The sequence below is a fragment of the Polypterus senegalus genome, unplaced genomic scaffold, assembly GCF_016835505.1.
Source record: "Polypterus senegalus isolate Bchr_013 unplaced genomic scaffold, ASM1683550v1 scaffold_4669, whole genome shotgun sequence".
Taxonomy (NCBI): Eukaryota; Metazoa; Chordata; class Cladistia; order Polypteriformes; family Polypteridae; genus Polypterus; species Polypterus senegalus.
In genome coordinates this window covers 24767-39021 of record NW_024382022.1, presented here as the reverse complement: position 1 = coordinate 39021, position 14255 = coordinate 24767, and positions in this window count along the sequence as shown.

Sequence of the window (14255 nt, the reverse complement as noted above, 5' to 3'; positions counted from 1 at the left end):
ATGTAAATCACTTTGAGCTACATTATTTGTATGAAAATGTACTATAGAAATAAATGTTGTTGTTGTTGTTGATCTGTCTAGTTTTGGTGAAGATGTGCCCACTGTAGCCTCGGCTTTCTGTTCTAGGCTGGCAGGAGTGGAACCCGGCGTGGTCTTCTGCTGTTGTAGCCCATCAGCCTCAAGGTTCAACTTATTATGAACTACTTTTCTGCTCACCACAGTTGTCCAGTGTGGTTATCTGAGTTACTGTGGCCAGTTTGACCATTCCCCTTTGACCTCTGTCATCAACAGTGTGTTTCCATTTGCAGAACTGCTACTCACTATATGATTTTTGCTATTTGCACCATTCTGAGTAAACCCTAGAGATGTGAAAATCCCAGCAGTTACAGAAACACTCAAACCACCTCATCTGGTACGAACAATCATACCAGAGTCAAACTCATGGCGATCATATTTTTCTCCATGCTGGTGTTTGATGTGAACATTAACTGACGCTCCTGACCTGTATCTGCAGGAGTTTATGCATTTTGTTGCTGCCACTTGACTGGTTGATTAGATAAATTGCATGGATAAGCAGGTGGTCAGGTGCTCCTAATAATTTGCTCAGTGAGTGTTGTGGTCATATGAGGTATGGCACTAAACCCCGATAAATGCTGGGGCTAGAGCCGGGTTGCCCCATTTAATTTTGGGAAAAGCTTTAAACCGAAATGGTGCATGATGGAGCATACAAAGTAAAGAGAGCAAGGCTGGTTCTGAGCCCTGTCCCTCTTGAGCATTGGTCCAGAATGAGGTACCAACTTCTGATAGCACCTCAAATATATAGTCCTCCCAACCAGAAGGGGCAGAGTCAGATCCCCTCACTGGGCATCTAATCCTGGCTGTGGGAACAGAAAGAGACGATACCGTTAGCGACGCGCACCCTATCATCAAAGGGTGGGAGTGCTTACCCAAGCGAGCTGGGGAAATCCTCAGACACACGTGTGTGACAGTGTATATACAGTATATAGTACTGTGCAAGTGTGTTAAGGCCTCTGTGAAAAGGGTGTAAAGCGCAATACTTTCAAAAATGCTAATAGTCATTGTCCAACCCGCTATATCCTAATACAGCATCACATGGGTCTGCTGAAGCCAATCCCAGCCAGCACAGGTCACAAGGCATTAGCAAACCCCAGGCAGGCGCACACACACACACACACACGAAGCACACACACCAGGGACAATTTAAGATCACCAGTGCACCTAACCTGCATGTCTTTGGACTGTGGGAGGAAACTGGAGCACCGAAGAAACCCACGCGAGACACGGGAGAACATGCAAACTCCACGCAGGGAGGACCCAGGAAGCGAACCCAGGCCTTCTTATTACGAGGCAGCAGCGCTACCACTGCACCACCATGCTGACAAATGCTAATATGAATGATTTTTACTATCCAATAATATTTCAGTTTAAAAAACATAAATGGAATCAGTATTTGATGTTTCTGCCCTTTGCCATCTCTCAGGTCCATTGTCATGTAGTTTCTGAAGGTCCTTGTGTACCTCTTGTTTGCTTGCCCCAGTTTCACTGTGGACTTTAGCCATCCTACTGGTTATCTCATATTGGCTCGATGACCACTGTGATGCCCTTTCAAATATGAAAGAGGTTTCTTACCATTGTGCCCATGGCACTTTCCTTGCCTTAAATGCAAAGCACAAGAGCTGCTTTTAGCTTCCAAATCGCCCACTCTTGAACTGGTACCTTCAGAACATTCACTCATAACAAACTGTTTTATGCTCAAGTCAATGTCATGCTTTTCCATCTCCAAAACAGAGGGATCCAGTTGACACAGCGTCACCAGCTGGTTACAATGGTTCATCTTCAACTCCAGCGTGACACTTTCTCCATATGTCCCGCACACTCTAATTCTGACTACAGATCTGATGAACAGCACAACCAAAGAACTTCATGAGTTCACGCTGGATTTCCATACACACTAGATTATATCCTAAATATGTGACCCATCCTATCGCTTCTGATGCTGGTGACTATGTCATCTGTGTTTTGCAAGGGGATATGGATGACTGAGGAGGTCTCAAAAACTGGAATCATGGGGACATCATTAAACTGCTTAAGAAAGGAAACCGGAAAATTGTACGAACTGGAGGGTATCACTCTAATGTCAATTCCTAGAAAGATGTCTATACTATATGAGTTATCCTAGAGTAAAAGATCTACAATTTTCAAACTGCAATTTCTGCTCAAACAAACCAGGATGAACTGAATTCACAGGACTCTTACAAGTTACTTGGCTACACATGCAATTCACATTTAAAGTGTTTCTGTATTATACAGTGCCGTCCACAATGTTTGGGACAAAGACACATTTTATTCCTTGATTTGCCCCTCTGCTCCACTAAAATTACAAATAAAACAATTCAGACTTTGTGATTGAAGTGCACATTGCAGACTTTCATTTAAGGGGATTTGCACACATTTCACTTACGCCACACTCAGTGGCTTGCAGAGGTTAGAAAATGCCTGGGGCAAATTCCTTGATTGTACAGTATCTCCCTAAGGTGAGGTTCTCTCAAAGTGAATGGTAAAGAAAGCATGTGAATATAAAGAAAATCATATTAAATAAGAAATAAACAATTTATTCAAATTAAATATTCATTTACGTTTGTTTCCCCAAAGTGGATCTCCTCTCTGAAAACAATTGTACTACTTCATTTTTTACATTCTTTTCAATGCTGATTAAAGTCAGGTTGGTCAGACGCTCTTGTGACATGGAAGATCTCAGATGAGTCAGTCAGTCAGTCAGTCATTCTCCAACCCACTATATCCTAACACAGGGTCACAAGGGTCTGCTGGAGCCAATCCCAGCCAACACATGGCACAAGGCAGGAAGAAATCCCGGCAGGGCACCAGCCCACCACAGGGCACACACACCAGGGACAATTTAGGACTGCCAATGCACCTAACCTGCATGTTTTTGGATTGTGGGAGGAAACACACACAGACGCAGGAAGAACATGTAAACTCCACGCAGGGAGGACCCGAAGTGAACCCGGTCTCCTAACTGCAGGCAGCAGTGCTACCACTGCGCCACTGATCTCAGATGAGTTTTATTAATTTCAATTTTGAAAATGATCTTTCACAACTTGCAATTGAAAATGCAATATTAAGCAGTAATCTGTACATAATACAAATCGTGGCAAAGACATCCCTTCCAAACTGTACTAACCACTAGAGAGCATCCTTAGGATTAGGGAACTCTAGTCCCCCAGCTCGAAGGAGCATCACAAAGTCAATAACTGAATTGTTGTCACATCATTATTATAGTAATCTGCAAAGGCTGAACATTCCTTTTTAATCTCTGTCTTTCTTTTTATCTTCAATTGTGACTGAATGCAAATCCAGAAGAAATGAAAATGGGTTTCAAAGGTCGTGAAGATGAACACTGCGCCTTCAATTTTCGTTTCGGTTGGTCCAGTGTGTTTCTAAAGCTCGCATGTGAAAGGTCAAGAACCTCGACTGAACTTCTGTACATGCACAAATTATAACATGAGCCAGATTTACTCTGGCTACACAGACTACATATTTCTCCGACTTATCTTACTGGACTACCTAGAAAAGAACACGAGAGATGAAATAAGTGAGGTAAACTCAGTCTCAGAAAAACACTTCACTGCGCCACCAAGGCTGGACAAATGACCCTTAACAGGTTCACTGCATATTCGGGACTGAGAGAGGACAGGGAGCGGAGCATCTCTCAAGTCGTGCTGAAGCCCTTTTCAAGGTTGTTTGACTCTTGGGTTCTATTTTCTGTCCCATGTGAAATAAACATAGTTTTATAATGTTTTTAAGGGAAGGCCTCTTTTCGCTGTGCAGGGCCCAGTCAGGCCGGTCGAGGACTTCTAGCATTTGGAAGTTACAGTGGTTCACTGAGAACGAGCTATAATAATTTAAATTTGTTCATATTAAATTAAAATTATTTTCAAACCAGGGCACTCCTAGAGAGCAACACTCTTTGGATTGGATCCCCAAGATATGGATGCCCGGCGTTGCCCCTCGCCCAAGTCTGCACGCCAGTGACCACACTTTTTACATGGCCTCATTTAAGAGACTCATAAGGATTGGGACAATTGGCATCACAGGTGTTTGTGACTCCTCAGGTGGGTTTCATGGCTTTGTAAGACCCCTCGGATTGCTTCTATCCTTTGGAGTGTGTAGTTGCCATTGTTCAACACAAGGACAAGAGCTGTGCCAATGAAAGTCAAAGAAGCTATTATGAGGCTGAAAAACAAGAATAAAACCACTGGAGACACCAGTAAAACCTTAGGATGACCAAAATCAACCGTCTGGAATATCATGAAGAAGAAATAAGGTACATGGTGGGCTCAGTCATCATAAAGGGACTGCTAGGCCTAAGAAGACCTCCACTGCTGAAGAGAGAACAATCATCACGATGGTAAAGAAAAACCCCAAACACCTGTCTGACAGACTGATGCATTGCCATGGATTATCTTAAAGGGTCTGAACTCCCCTATTATAGTTTTACAAAATAGTGGCCCCAAACAGAATATTGCATAGGGCCTCTAAAAAGCTAGAAATGGCCGTGCAACTACGTGCACCCTGACTGTACAAGTCGCAAGTCAACTGTTCTGAGGGAGGAACAGAGGCCTTTTGTTTCTCTAAAAAGTACACTTTTGTGTATTAAAGTTTTGAAACATTTATCTTTCCTAGCTTGCATATTTTCCGTAATGTTGAAGGTCATTTGTGGCTTTCAAAGGAGAATTGTCTGGATTCAGAGTATCGGTATGATTAGCCCTAATTATACTGGGAGTTCAGAGCCCCAATACTTTGCTCACCATTGACTTTCTTTTAGATTTAATTTTAAAAGGATAAATTTGCTATTTGTACCCATCAGTCTACACTCAATATCCCATAATGACAAATTGAAGACATGTTTTCAGAAAGCTTTCCAAGTGTGTTCAAAATCAAAAGCGAAGTCTCTCTTTCATAGAAATATTCAGACCCTCAGTTCAGCACTTTGTAGAAGCCCCTTTAGGCAGTAGATAAGGGGTCTTCCCAGACGGTCTTAAGAATGCTGTAGTTTAACCCCTGCTCAAGAAATATAGCCTCGACTCCTCTGCTTTTGAAAATTTTAGACCCATTTCTAACCTTCCTTTCTTAAGTAAAATCCTAGAGAAGGCAGTCATTATGCAGCTAAATGACCACCTCAATAAACCTGCTATTCTTGATAAATTTCAGTCGTGTTTCAAAACAATTCACAGCACAGAAACTGCATTCGTTAAAGTAGTAAATGACTTGTGGGTAAATGCAGACAGAGACCGTTTATCTGTTCTCATCCTCTTATATCTTTGTGCTGCATTTGATACCATTGATCACAATATTCTTAGAAATCACCTTAGTCAATGGGTGGGCATTGCTGGCAGTGTCTTAAATTGGTTTGTCCTACCTGGCAGATTGAAAATTCTTTGTTAGTTGTGGTAATTGTACTTCAAAGACACATGATATCCGATATGGGGTTCCACAAGGCTCTGTCCTGGGTCCGCTGCTCTTTTCGATCTCTATGCATTCGTTAGGTCAGATTATCTCGGGTATAACGTGAGTTGCTACAGCTATGCTGATGACACACAACTGTATTTATCAATAGCGCCTGATGACCGGCGTTGATTCACTGACCCCAAATCTCTTACTTGTGTTTATGAGTGGATGAGTAGTAATTATCTCAATCTAAATAAGGAGAAAACAGAAATTTTAGTGATTGGTGGCAAATATGGATTTAATGAGGTTATTAGAAATAAACTTGATGCATTAGGATTAAAAGTCAAGACAGAGGTAAAGAGTTTAGGCGTAATTATTTACTCTGACCTAAATTTTAAATCACATATTAATCACATTACTAGGACAGCATTTTATTACTTAAGAAATATTGCAAACGTTAGACCTCTTCTAACATTACAAGATGCTGAGAAATTAGTTCACGCTTTTGTTTTAGTCGACTAGATTACTGTAACGCACTCCTCTCAGGACCACCCAAAAGACATCAATCGACTACGAGTGCAGAATGCAGCTGCTAGAATCTTAACTTTGATGTTGCTACATTAGTTACCCGTGTCATTTAGAATTGACTTTAAAATACTGCTTATGGTTTACGAAGCTTTAAATAATCTGCTCCATCTTAAATCTCAGCATGCCTCTCACCTTACACTTCAAATCGTAACTTTAGATCTTCAAATGAGGGTCTGCTTAGAATTCCAAGAGCTAAACTCAAAAGAAGAAGTGGTGAGGCGGCCTCCTGCTGTTATGCACCTAAAATCTGGAAAGGCTTAATGGTAGAAATTTGCCAGGCTAATACAGTAGAGCACTTTAAAAACTGCTGAAAATACATTTCTTTAACATGGCTTTCTTATAACTTCATTTTAGTGTAACTCTGATATTCTGTTTATGCATTTAATTATCCTTATCAATTATGGTGGCCTTGAAAGCAATACTAACCCCTACTTTCTCTGCTTTTCCTTTTCAGTTTTCTGTGATGGTGATCTGCGCCACCACCACCTGATCAGGTCACCGTGCTGTCCCTACATTGATGGATTGAAGGCCAGAGGTCCACATGACCCATCATCATCTAATTCTTCCATGAGAACTCTGAATACCATGAGGACTGATTGAGGTCATTTATGTCAGGTTTAATGCCTAGGGGGCTGGGTGGTCTCGTGGCCTCAGAACCCCTGCAGATTTTATTTCTTTTCTCCAGCCATCCGGAGTTTTTTTTCTGTCCACCCTGGACATCGGACCTTATCTTAATGTTAATTAGTATTGCCTAATTCAAATCAGATATGCATAAAGATCTGTTCTTAACTTCATTTTCTTTTGTAAAAACTTGATTGCTTTGTATGGATTCCAATAAAATTAATGAAATAAAAAATAAACAAAAAAACTATTGCCTAATTTGGACACCCTCCTCATTCAATGTATTTTCTTTCTTTTCATGACCATTTACATTTGTAGATTCTCACTGAAGGCATCAAAACTATGAATGAACACATGTGGAGTTATGTACTTAACAAAAAAGGTGAAATAACTGAAAACATGTTTTATATTCTAGTTTCTTCAAAATAGCCATTCTTAGCTCTGATTACTGCTCTTGGCATTCTCTCGATGAGCTTCAACAGCTTCACCTGAAATGGTTTTCACTTCACAGGTGTGCCTTATCAGGGTTGTTTAGTGGAATTTCTTGCTTTATCAATGGGGTTGGGACCAGCAGTTGTGTTGTGCAGAAGTCAGGTTACTTGGACGATCATTTATTTTTCAACAGGACAATGACCCCAAACACACCTCCAGGCTGTGTAAGGGCTATTTGACCAAGAAGGAGAGTGATGGAGTGCTGTTAATGGTCATGAAAATAAAGAAAACACATTGAATGAGGAGGTGTGTCCAAACTTTGGCCTGTACTATATATATATATATATATATATATATATATATATATATATATATATATATATATATATATATATATATATATATATATATATATATATACTGCTCAAAAGAATTAAAGGAACACTTTTAATCAGAGTATAGCATAAAGTCAGTTGGTCAGTTAAGTAGCAGAGGGTTGTTAATCAGTTTCAGCTGCTGTGGTGTTAATGAAATTAACAACAGATGCACTAGAGGGGCAACAATGAGATGACCCCCAAAACAGGAATGGTTTAACAGGTGGAGGCCACTGACATTTTTCCCTCCTCATCTTTTCTGACTGTTTCTTCACTAGTTTTGCATTTGGCTACAGTCAGTGTCACTACTGGTAGCATGAGGCGATACGTGACCCTACAGAGGTTGCACAGGTAGTCCAACTTCTCCAGGATGGCACATCAATACGTGTTATTGCCAGAAGGTTTGCTGTGTCTCCCTGCACAGTCTCAAGGGCATGGAGGAGATTCTAGGAGACAAGCAGTTACTCTAGGAGAGCTGGAGAGGGCCATAGAAGGTCCATAACCCATCAGCAGGACCAGTATCTGCTCCTTTGGGCAAGGAGGAACAGGATGAGCACTGCCAGAGCCCTACAAAATGACCTCCAGCAGGCCACTGGTGTGAATGTCTCTGACCAAACAACCAGAAAGACTTCATGAGGGTGACCCAAGGGCCCCATGTCCTCTAATGGGCCCTGAGCTCACTGCCCAGCAGCATGCAGCTCGATTGGCATTCGCCATAGAATACCAGAATTGGCAGATGCACCACTGGTGCCCTGTGCTTTTACAGATGAGAGCAGGTTCACCCTGAGCACGTGACAGAAGTGAAAGGGTCTGGAGAAGCCATGGAGAACATTATGCTGCCTGTAACATCATTCAGCATGAGCAGTTTGGTGGTGGGTTAATGATTGTCTGGGGTGGCATATCCATGGAGGGTCACACAGAGCGCTACAGGCTTGACGAAGGCACCTTGGCTACCAATAGGTATCAGGATGAAATCCTTGGACCCATTGTCAGACCCTATGCTGGTACAGTGGCGCCTGGTGCACGACAATTCCTGGCCTTATGTGGTGAGAGTATGCAGGCAGTTCCTGGAGGATGAAGGAATTGATACCATTGACTGGCCACCACACTTTCCTGACCTAAATCCAATAGAACACCTCTGGGACATTATGTTTTGGTCCATCCAATGCCACCAGGTTGCACCTCAGACTGTCCAGGAGCTCAGTGATGCCCTGGTCCAGATCTGGGAGGAGATCCCCACAACACCATCTGTCATCTCATTAGAAGCATGCACCGATGTTGTCAGGCATGTATACAAGAACACAGGGGCCATACAAAGTGCTGCATACAATTTGGAGTTGCTGCAATTAAATTTTGGCAAAATGAACTAGGCTGCCACATCATTTTTCACTCTGATTTTGGGGCATCTTTGAATTCAGGGCTCTGTAGGTTGATCATTTTCATTTCCATCAAGCGATGTGGCATCCTTTCTTTCCTAACACATTACCCAGTCTATATCAGTATAGATATCCAGGAGGATTTCTTTTTCCCATTAATATATCTGATGTGTTTTAATATTTTTGAGCAGTTTATATATATATATATATATATATATATATATATATATATATATATATATATATATATATTCTCTTTCTTCATCCTGTAAACCACTTTGAGCTACAACATTTGTATGAAAATGTGCAATAGAAATAAATATTGTTGTTGTGTGTCACCATAGTGAAAGTGGTACAAAGGGGATGAGTAGTGCCTGGTCATTGCCAGGCAGTGCTAGAGGTTTTGCCCAAAGAATTAATTTTTTGTCTCAACAGACAGGAAGATATGGAAAAAGATGATCTGCTGTGGTGACCCCTAATGGGAGCAACCGAAAGAAGAAGAAGAAGAAGAAGAAAAAGAAGGGATCTGATGGTCAGATAGCACGAGTAAATGGCTGGTGAAACACCTCTTCCAGATGGTGACAGTGGCGATAAATAAGAGAGGCCATTCTTTCGTGAATTTTTGTGATTCAACCACATTAAGTGATGCCAAGAATCCACCGATGGTAAAATTGGTGAAATATATTGAGTTGGCGGGTGATTCTCTGCATCATCCTCCACATCTTACAGATTTATATTTCTGTCAGCACTGCAATGCTATGGTAGAGATCGAAGTTGACCACTCGATTGATCAGCACCATTGACCAAATTCAATGTAGTCAAGGCAATATCACTTGGCCAGTCTGTCACCATACATCTTCATCAGAGCTCACGCTTACTGTGATGGTGCTGCTGACCATCTGCCTGTCATGGTGATGCACAGCTTTGTTGTCCAGAGAACTTGTATGACTATTTATTTACAACAGTAGAAATGAATAATTAAGCAAAGCACTCTGGGTCAGTGGTGGAGACTGAACTGATTAACTGTTCAAAGCCTTAGCCATGGGGACCATGCTGCTGGCCCCCACTCTTCACAGTGTGTCAGTGTTTAGCAGTGATTTAATGGGGAGGCGACATGTACTGTGTGGTCAGTAGATGGGTGCAACAGAGCCTCCAAACACAATTAAACGGAACAGTCTTGGGTTTAAACACAAGATGTTTATTCAACACAGCACCATCACAGGTTCCAATTTCCTCCTTTTCAGGCAGTAATGCAAACTAACAAGTTACCCTTCCACATCTAACTCATAGTCCCATCAGCCCCTCCCAACTCTGACTACCCAGCCAGGCAAAACCAGCTTCTCTTATTCCGGACCTGGGAGTACATCCAGTGATACACCATTCCATCGGGTCAGGCAGAAGCCCCTCATAGAAGGTATACTGTTCTCCTGCAGCTCCCCACTGGTGGCACCCAAGAACCCCAACAGGGTTCTCTCATGGGACTACAACCCCAGCTTGCTCTGTGGGTATTAGTATGAGAGCACCACTAGTGGGATGGTGCTATCCTGTGCATGGAGCATGGGGGCATAACTCCTGGGACCAGCCACCTTCTGTCTTCTCATTACGGCCTCCTGCCCTGGCAAGGAACTGTCATCCATCCTGGATAGGGATGCCAACATAGCACTTACAGTGTTTGACACCTTTGGGCGACAAGGTGGCACAGTGATGAGGAGGCTCGTTTATAACTCCAGAGGTCAATTCCATAGGGGTGGCATTTGCTTCAGGTACTTTTTAGTATCCTAAGGGTTGGATTTGTCATGGTCACTATGATGGACTGGTTGGTTCCTAATTTGCTGCTTTGATCAACCCCAATAGATGCGATTAGTCAGTGAAATAGATGGAAATGAACCCATTTATAAATGTAATTATTCATTCAATAGCATATCTTCTATATTTCTGATTTGAGAAAGTGTTAATGCTTTAAGAATACATTTACAATTTGATCATTATAACTCTTCAAAGTTCAGTGAAACCAAATTCTTTCAGGATCAGATGTGCATAAAGAACATCAGTAAGTGCTTTGTTCTCTTGAAGGAATTTCACTCTCGAGATGCCATGCAGAGCTGCCCGTCCTATCTCAAGGATTTCCTGTACTCCCTGCCCCTGCATGCCTTCCTCCCTTTTGTCCTGACTGTCTTTGAGACAATGTGGTTTGTACTTCATCAGAGTACAACTTGGGAAATTGGGAAAAGGGAATTTGAATGAACTCTGAATACCCCTGTGAAAAATGGTGCAATGATATGCAGTCAGGAGAAGGCTGTTAGTATTCGATGATTTGTGAAAATCAATACATTGGTCAATATACAATGACCTTTATTGAAATGTAAATATAAATGATGATCAATCGTTTATTGATCTGCAATGCTTTACTGGCATGACTATACATTGTAATATTTCTATTGCACTATTATATTGTATTGAGGATTACTTGTGTCCTGTTCTGTGTGTTGTATTGTATTGTATTGACCCTCTTCTTTTGACACCCACTGCATGTCTAACCTACCTGAAAAGGGGTCTCTCGTTGAACTGCCTTTCCCAAGGTTTCTTCCATTTTCCCTACAAGGGTTTTTTTTTCCCTTGTCTTCTTAGAGAGTCAAGGTTGGGGGCTGTCAAAGGCAGGGCCTGTTACAGCATTGCGGCCCTTCTTGTAATAAATTATATAAATTGTATTGTATTGTATACATCGACTGATCAAATTCTTAGCACCTCTATACTAATACTTGGCAAGACCCCTTTTGTCTTAAAACAACCTCGGTCCTTTGTGGCATGGATTCCAGAAGATGTTGGGAACATTCCTGTGAGATTTGGGCCCAACTTGATATGATTGTGTCATGCAATTTTGACAGATTTGTCAGCTGCACTTTCATTCTGCCACATCCCAGAGGTGTTATATGCACTTTAACAGAGGCGCTCTTATTATTCAACAATTTGTGAAAATCAATAAAATCCACTACAAGATAAAATGACATTCATAGAAATGTAGTGAAAAGAGATCAGTTTGTGTCAGCAGCGTCTCATTGGCTATATGCATTAAAGTACTGGGAAAGCAAAGCGATTTACTTAGAAATGAGGTGTCCTCTTGGACTGTAATTCTACATTTTAGATTTCTAAAGCATCATTGTGATGAGTGAGCATTCAAATCTGAGATATCCGTAACATACTTCATAATATGTACAGTGGATTCAGACTCCTTCACCTTCTACACAATATATGTTGTGCTGTCAATTTGCCTTTAAATGGATAAAAGTGCAATTTGTTTCCATCAATCTACACTCCAAAACCTATTTTCTCAAAAAGCTTGTGAATCTATTAAACATCAAAAGTGAAACACCTTATTGCTGTGCTGTGGCACCTCAGGTGCCTCCTGATTGCTTTAATTCCCTTTGAGATTTGTCGAGAACTTGAGTGGAGTCCACCTGTAGGAAACTGAATTGATTAGAAAGGCACACACGGACATGTGAAAGAAGGTCTCACAATTCATACTGCATGAGAGAAAAAACCAAACAACCCATGAAGTCCCATTTGATATGTAGGTCGTAAAAGCAGTGCTAATGTTTCGGATGCACCATCTGTTGGAATGACAAATGCAATGCAAATGCCTCTGTTGTATGCCATTTTGCATTGGAGTCGTAAAAGCAGTGTTAATGTTTGTGATGCACCATCTGTTGGAATGAAAAATGTGCCTCTTTTATATATTTTTAGTGATTTTTAATCCTTTCATCCCCATGTACAAGTTCTTGTAATAAGATTTGGTCAGTTTTCACATATGCCAACGTACTCTCTGAAGAGTTTTTGGGGTCAGAGCACAGTGTCAGCTATTTGTACAGTGCCCTGGAGCAACTGCAGATTAAGGGTCTTGCTCAAGGGCCGAATAGAGTATCATTCCTTCTGTCGCTGTCAGGATTTGACCTGACAACCTTCAAGTTTCAGACTAGCTCCTGCAGCCACAGGTATGCCATTTGGTATGGCAGTTGTAAACGCAGTGTCAGTGTTTGTGATATGCCATCTGTTGGAATGACAAATGCAAAGCATGTCTCTTTACATGCCATTTGGTATGGGAGTCATAAAAGTAGTGCCAATGATTGTGATGTGCCATCTTTTGGAATGACAAATATAATGCACATGTCTCTTTTACATGCCGTTTGGTATGAGAGTCATAAAAGCAGTGCTAATGTTTCTGATGTACCATGTGTTTTAATAATAAAAGACATGGCAAGCAGACAGACACTGACCTGTTTCATTTTATTAAGGTTGTTTTGCTAAATTAAAAAAAAACAGTTTATGATATTAACACAAAACGGAGAATAAAACTGACTTAAAATGTGCATGAAATCAACAACAAAAAATAGGCATATGAAGCTAACATCAATAAGCAGGTGTGTGAAATCAACCAAAGCAGAAAATTAACATTCATTTGACTGCTGTAATTTATAGATATCAAGTTTTTGTTTTTGATCGATCTGTCAGTCAACATTGACCTAACTGTTTTACCTAACGCTGAAAATTCAATGTGAACAGAACCCAGTGGTAAGGTGTGATGTTACAACAACAACATTTATTTCTATAGCACATTTTCATACAAACAGTAGCTCAAAGTGCTTTACATATTAAAGAATAGAAAAATGAAAGACAATTATAAAACAAAATAAATCAACATTAATTAACATTGAATAAGAGTAAGGTTCAATGGCCAGGGGGGACAGAAAAAACAAAAAAACTCAGACGGCTGGAGAAAAAATAAAATCTGTAGGGATTCCAGACAATGAGACCACCCAGTCCCCTCTGGGCATTCTACCTAACATAAATGAAACAGTCCTCTTTGGATTTAGGGTTCTCACGGAAGGCTTGATGATGATGATGGTCACGTAGACTTCTGCCTTTTAATCCGTCCATCATTGTTGGAGCATCAATGTTATAAATGGTGACAGCATGTCCGAACCTCTGCTGTAGCAAGAGCGGGTGGAAAAGGCTTCCTGCTTAATTTCTGTTCTCAGTCTTGTTCAGATTCAACCTACTTTTTCTCTTAAATGCCCTAAGACCATGGCACATTACATGACTTTTCCAGTGATTTTGGATGCGGTGGGCAACAGGTTTGATTTTGTCTTTAGTCGTAGTGGTGGCTCTGTGTGCAATAAGCTAAAAATCTTTGCATGCTCATTCAAAAGTACAACACATATAATGATGCGATGAGGAATAAGTAACTTCGGGGATTTGGGTCTCACCAACACAGCAGAAGCTCGTCTGTCTGATGTCTCATGTTTTATGTACCACAACAGAATGGTAGAGATTGCGGCTGAACTGACCACACGTTTTAACCCTTCACTGTATACAGTGC